Consider the following 11,096-nt stretch of genomic DNA (forward strand, 5'->3'; position numbering starts at 1 on the left):
GCAAATTTGATGAGAAAGGAGAATTTCTTAGTCCTTTTCTCAATTTTATTTATAATATTAAATTGGGGCACATATGTAAAATGTATATCTATAAATTAAGATGGAATAAAACATAAAATACTCCAGGACAGAGTAGAAAAAATAGACCAACAAGTGCTTATTATTCTGTATCTAGCCTTGATGCTAATATTACTTACAAAGAGGAGGTTTCTGTTGGTCTAGACTAATCCCAGCTAAGGGAAATCCAGCTCAGTGAGTCAGAGGAGAGTGCTTCAGGTCTGGCTTTTCGGCTGTGTAGCAGAGTGACTGATCTTTCTTGGCCTCAGCTCATTCTTTGGAGTCAGATGTGCCTGATCCACTAATATTTGCTTTACAGAGTCCAAAACCTGTATACTAATAATCATATTGTAGCTGCTCATCATGGTTTAGTAGAGCCAAAATATGCACAAGTCCATTTAAGAATCTTCTGAGTACCCCATCATCTTTGTTTTATGCCTGGCCTTGCCTGAACCTTAGTCATTGTGATTTCCTAGTTCTACTCTTCTCCTACCCCAATCCCACTATATCTGTTTGCATACCATGTCTTTTGATTCCAGAGAGACAAGGCTGGGGTTTGCACCTTAATGTTATACCTCTGTATTCTACATATAGGATATCATTTTCTTTTCAATCTTTCAGGATCTTCAAGGATCAAATTCTCTCTTTTATTTTCCTCTCATTTCTCTGTTTCTTCTCACTTATCTAATCTTATTCTGACTACCATAATATCACATTGCCAAACTATGTTTTATTTTTGTTAGGTAGAAATTATCTCTTGCCAATTATACCCCTACACATACATATACCCTACATTTTTTTCAAGTGTCTGTATTTGAACTGAGCTTACATAAGATATATTTTGTTTATCAATCAAAACCCAAGGGTCATATTTATGTATCAAATGATTTATCAAAGATTTGCTATTTATTACTAATTAATTGTATTATTACATCTCAGTGGCAGTACCAATGTTCTGTATACTTGACCCAAAGTTATTTTTTTCTTTATTACTATATCCTGCCCCAAAAATTATTTATAGTACATAATTCTTTTTTGATGCCCAAATGCAGCCAGGCTAATATGCAAGAACAAGAGACATTGTAGTCCCCTAAAAATCAAACACTTATTTAAAAAATTGTATGGATTATTGAAAGTAAAAGACATTGAGAAATGTTTAAAAGTGGACATTCCAAAGGTATTTAAATAAAAGTCTATAATGTCTTTGATATATCATATCTTCCTTTTTCCTATAGAAATATTAATACAATTGCAAAAGAAAGTGTGTCTATAAGCAAGGGAATTAAGCAAATACCTATCCTTTGGAAAATAACTAGGATCTATCTAAAGGGAGGGTATAGACATTGAATAGTATGAAGTAAATCTCCATGTACAATAGTGAAGAAAGGCTGTGTGACAATGTCGAAGTTTTTGAAGTAAGTTGCAAAAATTGAGTGGAGACATAATCCCATTTTTATATAATTCATGCTTACATCCAGGAAAGTGGCTAAGATTTTAAATTATTCAAGAAGGATGAACGTATTTTATGAATTTAAAGGATTATTAAAATGCACTATAGACTTAAGGGCTTGAGAATTTATTCAACTGTGGATGTACTTGCACAGATTCTGAAGGCTTCTCTTAAAAAATTAATGGTGGTTATTCCAGGGAAGCAGGATATTGAAGAAAAAAAAGATAAAGAGTGTGGTTTTTACTTATGTGTAGAGTTTTAAAGTGAAAACCACATCTTATTTATAACAGAATACCATACATCTCTAAAATAGAAGGGAGGAAAGGAGGAAAGGGGAAGTATTAGGGAGTAAAGTTTATTAAATTATGTACCTGTATGCCATAAGTCATCCCATGCATTCCTCTTGTGTATGAAACCATGATGTATCTGTTAAAAATAAATAATTAATCAAGGGTGGGAGGAGGGGTTGACTGAAATGTACTGGGGATTGAAATGGAGCAAATGATGTTATATGTATTTATGAATATATCAAAATGAACTCCAATACTCTTTATAACTATAATGCACTAATACAAACATTTTAAAAACATAACAATGTTGAACAGATTTATATTATCTCCTCCATTGATAACCCAGGTAATATATTCTGCTTTATCTCTTCCTACATCAGAGACTCTTCCTTGACCTATGTAAACATTTGTTATATGACAAATGCATAAAATATTGAATGGGTTTTATTAGACTGATATTTGAATTTTAACTGGACTTATGCATATGACAAATTATAGGAGGAGTAATGTATTTGAGTTTTTTGTATTTGACTTCCATTTAGTAAATGGAAATGTGTAGAATATGTGAGATCATCAGATTTAAAGTGCCAATGACTTAGACCCAAGATTTGTTTGGCCTCAGAAAACGTGATGTTATTCATATCAGTTAGAATCTATCAACAGGATTTAAAACCCTGTGTTAAACCATCTCCATAAAGAGCACCTGTTTCTTCCAATCTGTCTCTTCCATGTTGTCCCTAAATATATGTTCATCTGCACATTATTCTCTCTGCTTTGATATTGAATAATATGGACAAAGGTGTTTCACAAATGTAAAAAAAAAAATCCAAAGTTATTTTAAGGCTTGTTATCTTGAACGTGATTTAAGCTGTAGATGCTTAATGTTTTCAATGGCTTAATGCAATAAAATCCCCATTATTTTTGGCTGTTTTATTTAGATCATCTGCCCCACAAAGAATGAAAAACTCAACAGCGGATGCAGAATTGTCTACTCCTCATGCATCAATAATTTATTTATTCTCTCTATTCAAGCCACCTGGTCATTGCAAAACTGTGTATCTATTGATTTTCCAACACAAGGGAAATCCAATATTTGGTGTTTGGTTTTATGAAAAACCACCACAGGGAACTGTGGGTTTTTTTTTCATTCATAGTTTCCTGTTTTCCCCTATGTTAAAATAGATTGCTAGTTGCATTTAAGAACCTTGGTTTTCTGTTTCTCCCATGGCAGGTTGAGTATCTCCTAAGGGGAAGTTTTAGCAACAGTGTAGAAGTCATGCATTTTTCACAATTAAGGTAGTTAAATAGGCATTACCTAGTGTTGTTCCTAAATTAAGAGGGAGTCCTGAGAAGAAATGAGAATTACAAAAGCCAGCCATTTTGGTTACTAAATACATCTATATTTGGAATGATTCTTCAGTTCTTAAATTTTGCAAAATAATACACCAGGGATAACCTTGTACTTTAAATTTTCTTATTCATTTCATGACCATGACTTTGTTCTCTCCAGAGTTCATTCTACTGATTTTTTTCACCATTTCTAGCAGTAACAACAACAGTAATAAAAACTAGTATTTATCAAGTACTTACTGTGGTTCAACTTACCACCATTTGTGGAAAATACCTAATTGCATTTCTAGCCACTGAGATTGAAGTTTATTTCCATTTTGGTTTTTGAAGCTCCCTAATTATAGGATGTTTTAGTTTTAACTTAGTGGGATAGGAGATAATATTTTTGAGTGCCTATTAAGTACCAGGCATTTGCTGGGAATTTTATGTGTTAACTTGTTTAGTCCTCATATAAACAATTTTATTTTCATTTTAGGTCTGGGAAAACATAGGTACAAATAATATAATAATTTTCCTGATATTACAGTTGGCAAGAAGCAAGGGGAGACTCAAACTCTAAATTAAAAACCCCATAATTATTGCAACATTTCACATAAATTTGCAACATTTTCCTCATTGACTAATTACCATAGTAATTGAGAAAATCCCCCATGTATTGCCATTCTTCATTTTAATATTTCTGTGATCATCTCTTCTCCACCACTTTTGTGACCCTTAGAGTTCAGTAACCACCTTAGATCATCCCACTTATCACCCATTAAGTTCTTCATTTCTAACCCATCCTGTGTAAAACTACTAAATTTATTTTCCTGGGGATCTATTTTCCTCCTGCCACTTCTTAGCTAAAGAATCTATTTTACAACCCATGAAGGTCAAATTAGAGATTCAGACTTTTGTCTTCCACTTGCTCCAAACTGCTTGTATAAAATGTTTATTTAATTAATTCACTTCTCTCATAACAATCATTTTACAGGTCCTTCACTCAATCTACTCTTTGCCGTTCCTTTCATACTTCCATAAATTCCTTTCTTCATTTCTTGGCCAATCCTACCCTATTCAAATTTCCTGACTGAAGTTCTTTTCTTCCAAAAAAGCCATCTTACCTGTACACAACTCACTAACTTCTCTCCTTCTCTGAGCTCCTGTAGCATTGGCAGTGTACACTATGATTTATCTATTGCCATAAATTTTGTCTTTCATCATTTGCACCTCCAAGTATTAGTATACTTTTGAGGATGGAGGCCCTCTGTGTTCTTTTTAGAGCTTGGCACATAGTGTACACTCATTTCACTGTGATTGACATAAGAAGAGTATTTACAAGTGGTAATCATTCTTTTATATTCCTATACCCTCTCTGAAAACTTTGACAATAGCTTGTTTATCTCACAGGGAGATGGGGCCACACAACTTTGAAATCATAAGAAAATAAAAGAAAACAACAAATACTATTTAATTCTTAGGTTCCATACCTAACAAATCTGTCATGCAAAATAAGAATCAGAATTGCATGCTGTCAGCTTTTGGAACTTGCCTAGAGTAACTTTGAAAATTTTATGCCTACTTTTGAGAGAAAGAGATGAGTTAAGCCTGAGTTTGTCACTAGGTTTCTTATCTACAGTCACAATTTCCTCTTATTTCCAAAGGACATGCTTACAAAGTCCTATATAAAAAAATAAAATCCCATCTATCTCTGAAATTGATATCTGATGAAATAGGCTGGAAAGACTGTGAAAAGCCCAAAATGTTATGTTTTACTTTGAGTTCTTCATGGGCTAAAACTAACACTTGAACTCTCACCAAGGTAGTGACCACTGTGGAGATTTTTTTGCACTCTGAAGAAGATGGATGATGTGACAATATATAAAGTGCATGACTGGGAACTCAGAGCTCAGATATCCTGATGGATCTTGAGTAGCAAGTCAGGCAACTCAACTCACTGTAATATGAGAACAAAGGACAGTGCCTCTAAAGGGATTTAATTTCTCAGAAAGGGCATGCACTGTATGTAGGAGGCATTGGTTTACTTTTCAATATTTTAAAACACATTGGCATCATTAGTGCATGGCCATTAAAAGCTCTATAAAACTCTAATAGAAAAATAATTGACCAGTGGAGAATAATACTGAGGTCACATGAAAAGGACACAAAGTGATCAGATAATTCCCAGAGATTTGCTGTGCAGTTCCACTGGGGCATCTAATATGAGTGATTATCTACAATTAAAAATGAAGAGTGATACTTCTGCTTTGTTTGTACATTAAAATTAAGTCTACATTTTCAGTATGCCAAATACATAATCTAAATTACATGAGTATGTAGAAGTATAGCAATACGAAATACATCTTAAAACAAATAGAAAAAAAAATCTTACTGTTTTGGATTTTTTATCTTATTTAGTCCACTGACCAATTCTGTGGTTTAAGTGTTTGTATCTTCATTTTGAAGGTAAGTAAATTAATTAATCCTTAGAAAGATTAAATAACTTGCTCCATGTCAAAGTCACTAAGAGTCTGAGCTAGGACTCAGAGAGATCATTTACTTTCCTCATTCCCTATTTAAGGTTTTGAGAACTCCATGTATAAATAAATTCAGCTTATATTCTTTAAAGTTTGACACAGTCATAAAAACCTTGTTTTAATTTTTTTTAATGATTTTTTCCCTAAAAACTCAGAGCTGTTGTTCTGTAGGTTTTTGGATAATGCTGCATTTGTCAGGAATATCAATTCCAACTAAATAGCACACATACCCAAATTACAGAGCATGCCTTGGTGTGATAGAGCCAAATTCATCTTAGCTTCTAAACTTAGGAAGACACAGAGCACCTGGACCAAACCTAATCCTGAATGCAATATCAATCACCTACTGGCCTCACATAAGATTCTGATCAAATCAAGCAAGGGAAATTGTGGATACCTTGCCTTTCCAATGTTGCCCTAGACCTAGATTAGACTCAACCATTGACTTATTCAATACTTAAGTATTTGCAAACATACACTAAGGCATGATACATTCATAGCTGAACACTAGGGTTCTAAGTGATTTCTCCTGGATAAGTCAAATGACACAACTGGAAGCTGCTTATGTCAATTGAAACCTGTGAGTTTTAGGAGGCCCAAAATGTTTCATGAAAAAAAAATTCACACAGCCATTTAATTATGGTCACATTGAAAGAGCTATTTTTATATGGTCTTAAAAGTTAGCCATTATATTTTAAGTCTCTGACACCTTTGGCTCATCACTCTTTCTGATCCAAATTTAAGGAATGAGAAATATGAACGTCAAATTTTAGGTAAAGTTTAAGTGGAAACAGTATTGCCACTTGAAAATAGTCATCTTATTTTTTAACACAGTTACATGGCATATGTTCTCAAATTAAATCTTTTTTATAAAAAAGGAGAATGAAATTAGTCAAGATAATTTGACCTCTCTGGTGTCAATGAAGACTTCTTATTTACTTTAGTTTCCAAGGATCAAACATGGTACATCAAACACTGTAACAACAATCAGGAATCCAGCTATCAAACACAATAAAAACAAAACCCTCTCTTGAACCTAGCCATAAACACAAACTCACCACATGAAAAGAAAAGGGAACTCCATGGCTCCAACTGTAATCCTCTGGCTCTACTTGTCCAATGGGCCCTTCATTTTTTCTTCTGTTAGCATCATCCTGGTCTGTGGGGCCACTATATCTATTTTTTTTCAGTTGTCAGTAGACCTTTATTTTTATTTACATGCAGTGATGAGAATCAAACCTAGAGCCTCACACATGCTAGGCAAGTGCTCTGCCACTGAGCCACATCCCCAGCCCCTGCTGGTTAAATGGAGGCACTAAATTATCTCCTCTTATAGCAAAACTAAAATGAACCACTACATTTTTTTGTAGCAAAACTAAAAAGATGTTTGATATTTAAAGAGATGGTCATGGAAAACCTTATTATAAGAAAATAATAAATAAGATACCCAGAGATAAATATATAGCTAAATACACAGTGCAACCTGATTGGGGAGCACATTCTGAGACTCTTACTGTTATTCCTCTTAACTTTTGTTCATAATTCAGATGCCAACTTTCTTCACCACAACAACCTAAGAAACTCAATCCTAGATTCCCTAAGAACCAAGAAAAATTACTTAAAGTTCTCTTTTACTACCCAGACCTTCTTGATCTGTTTTTGACTGCTGTTGGAAATATTGCTTCATTTCTAAAAAAAAAAAAAAAACTCTAAGAACACACCACACACAGCAAGCACTCAATGTGGGGGCCAGCAAACACAAAGATATATTTTTGTTAAGCTAAAAATACTTGCAGGCTGTAACATAACTGAGGACAGTGCATTTAACTCCAAGTTCAATTTCTCAGGAACACTGGCCCCCAGCCTGCCATTTCATGTGTGTTTTCCATCTATTCTCCAATGCTCCCAAAAAGCTCTCTACTTCAGTTGACAGATTCTGACTTTGAGGGTTTTTCAACAAAATTTAAGACTCTTGCAGGGTTATTTATACAGGTGATTTAGCAGGAAATGCCAAAAAAAATTCTAGAAAGATTTTTCTGTCTCCTGTAACTGATAATTTTCATACTTTGTTTTGGCTTATAGTTTTCATAGATATAGATCTAAATGAGATTAGACTGAATCTTGTATTGAGTATTGAATTTTACTAAAGGCTATAAAATGAATAATGGCAGAGTATGTTAATGAACTCTTTTATTACATCCATTTTTTCATAATAAAAAATTATTTTTTAAATTAATTACTGCCCTTTGGCCTATGGCTTTATATTTTCATAAGAATTATCTTATAAGAATTACTATTTATGGGGCTGGGGCTTGGGCTCAGTGGCAAACTGCTTGCCTTGCACATGTGAGGAACTGACTTCAATCCTCAGCACTACATAAAAAAAAATAATGATATCATGTCTATGTGCTAAGAACATATTTTAAAAAATTACTATTTAAAAATGTATTCATATACTTGAGGAATTTTTTATATTGAGAATGTCTGTCTATCTAACTAATTTATTCATAGTAAGGGCCAGCAGAGTATGTTGTAACAAAGCTTCCCATCAAAATTTATTCCATACTCTTAGTCCTTTTTGCAACATTTATATGTTTGCTATATTTAATTACAAATAGATTTTAAGGCTTAAGAATCTCTGAAAACTTCTGAGAAGGATTTGAGGAATCAAGGGGATGCAGTGTCTTGGGTGAAGAAGGGAAGTTTCTTCAAGAAGGAGACTCAGTGGAGAAGGGTAGAGAATTGTTAAGTAACTCTGCCAAGGTCAATGTCAACTCCAGTTACTGGCAATGTGTTTTATAATACTCACTGACTGCTCAAGTTAAAGTTGCCCATGATGGTTAAATGGATGCACTAAATTATCTCCTCTCCTTGTTCATTTGGTAGAGATAACAAGAGAGAAGGCTGTTTGTGCACTCTGGTACATTCTCCTTTCATCTCTCTCAAGCCTTTTATTTTCTCTTTCTGTCTTATGTTTGAAAACCAAAAGCCTATCAACATTTTGTTTGTGAGCAGTTGCAAAAATCTTCAAACCCCACCTTTCTGCATCTACGTCATTCACTTCTCTTTCTCCAGATAGAAAAGTTCCTTCCTGGCCTGTATCCTTGGGGATGTTCACCTGTCCTTTAAGCCCAGTATGACCCTATATTTCTTGTTCTGCCTGACTATAACAAGCAGCTTGACAGCACATGTGGATATTTACAGGCTCCTGAAGGTCCACTGTCTGACCCTATGAAGTTCTAGAGGACTTGACAGGCCTTGCCTGGCAACTTCTCTTTTCTGAGTTTACTTCCCTGAGGTGAGAACCAGTAGGAAGGCTTTCCTATGTAGTCATGTTGGGTGGATAGGCTGTGAAACACATATTTCTTTAGCCAGCCTTGGATATCCAAAGTGTCATCTAGGATGTTGGTGTTTTTAGTGGGTCTAGGAATAAAGAGTCCAAGTGCAGAAAAAGGCAGTAAGACAAGCCAGTTATGGAGAAGAGCACAGAATGGAGATTGCCTGTCATTCTCTCTTTTGGTAATTCCTAAGGAATAGGTCTATTTTAAGCAACTCAGTATCTGGCTGGGTTATATTTCAGGAAAAACTGACAGATAACCCTCAACTTGCTTTGGGAACTGCTGCATTCTGAATTACCAGCTTAATTGGAAGCTCTTCTTTGTTGGTTTTCATCGGTTTTCTGGTCTCTCCTTTTTGTCAGGTCTTCAGGTCCTTTTTTTTCAAAGAGTGTAGGCTCATGAAGTGAGAGAGCTCTGCCATGCACACTCAATCCCTTTCATTGTTGCTCTTTTGTGTCTCCTCTTTATGGATTACTGCTCCCCAATTTTCAGTGGTGGTCTAGTGTAGACAATCCATTAATCACCATCCCCATGGTACTAGGACGCTGAAGCTCACACTTTGTTTCCAGGTTAATTCTTTCTAGGGAGGATCATCATGTCATGGTCTTAAACTAAATACTTCTCCCAAAGGATGGCACTTTTTTGTGTGTTATTTTAAGGAAGGAAGGGCATTTTCTCTCTCTGAAAATGTCACAAAGGCCACCAGATGAAACAACTATGGTTCCAATTCCTATGGGTTTACATTCAAGGGCCTGATTGTCATATAGGAACTTTTATTTTTTTTCTGTGAATGCTGTGGCTCCCAAGAGCAATAATATGCATCCATTTATAACCCTATCCCCTTGAATTCTCTTTTCCACCACTTATCAAACATTGCTTGTTCTATGTGTATCACAAAAGGATTGACACCTTCTGAAAATAAATACAAATTGAAAAAATACAAATACTCTGTATAAATAGATCACAGGAAGATTGATATTTCATGCAAGTAATACCAAAGGAAACACTTGCAGAGGGAAATTTTCCATCAAAATGTATAGAAAATAGAATGATCAGTAAGACTTTGTTGTTATTGACCTGGGAACACTTGGCTGAAGAAAATGCTCCTCTGACAAATCTAAAAAATGAGCCAAACACCACAAAGAAGAAGATTGATAAAATAAGCCATTTGAGTCCTGTTCACATGTCTGAGGCACTCAGAGGTGAGTAGAGGGCAGGAGTGTGCTGGCAGCCTGCCCTCCCCCATGTCTTCCTGCATACTTAGATTTTCTGAATTTCTCTTTCTTTGAACAACAAAGGAATCTGCCCTACTTAATAAAGTAGCTGTTTTGCTACCATCTTTAGGAACAGTGAATATTCAGCCCTGGGGAGAATGCAAAGAAGTGACCATCTTTTTACACTTTGAGCTCTTTGTGTCCATTCAGGGTACAAATGTTTGTCTCCTGGTAAGCAAAGTACTTCTCTTCTTGCACTTTTCTTATAAAACCTATTCTAACCTTTGGGCTTGGTTTGGCCTTGAACTTTGTGAAGACACTGAGATGTGTACAGAATTTTTCTCCTTGCATTTTATAATGGACTCAATATAATTGGCAGGATATTTTTACCCAGAAAGAACATCCATTCTAGTAAATTACCATACTTTTATCTCCTTTGCAGTCATTAGTGATTGAGTCCTATATGGATTTGCAGTTCTGTGGCAGAGGGAATGTTAGTCTTAAAGTCTTCGATGAATGAGGGTTACTGCTGCTTTTGCTTCTAAATAATAGGTGCAACTTAGATATACAAAAAATGACTGGTTCTTAAGTGACACTGAATAAGGGAAAAAACATTGAAAAATATCAATCCTTGATGGTTTCCTAGAGGCAGTAGTTCTGTAAAAGACAATTTATGCTATCGCTTAAATAAAGAACCCACCACAACATTCAGGAGAACATTCCAACAGCACTAGGTAAAAAATTAATAGAAACAAACAAGCTTTTTCAATATTAGTCTTAAAAATTGATTCTCATATGTTTTTAATCATTAGTTATATTAGAATAGAAATGAATGAGCTTTAAATAGGAATATGTAAATTGCAAATTAAAATTCAAGAAAT

This window comes from Ictidomys tridecemlineatus, chromosome 16 (assembly GCF_052094955.1).
Source record: "Ictidomys tridecemlineatus isolate mIctTri1 chromosome 16, mIctTri1.hap1, whole genome shotgun sequence".
NCBI classification, from domain to species: domain Eukaryota; kingdom Metazoa; phylum Chordata; class Mammalia; order Rodentia; family Sciuridae; genus Ictidomys; species Ictidomys tridecemlineatus.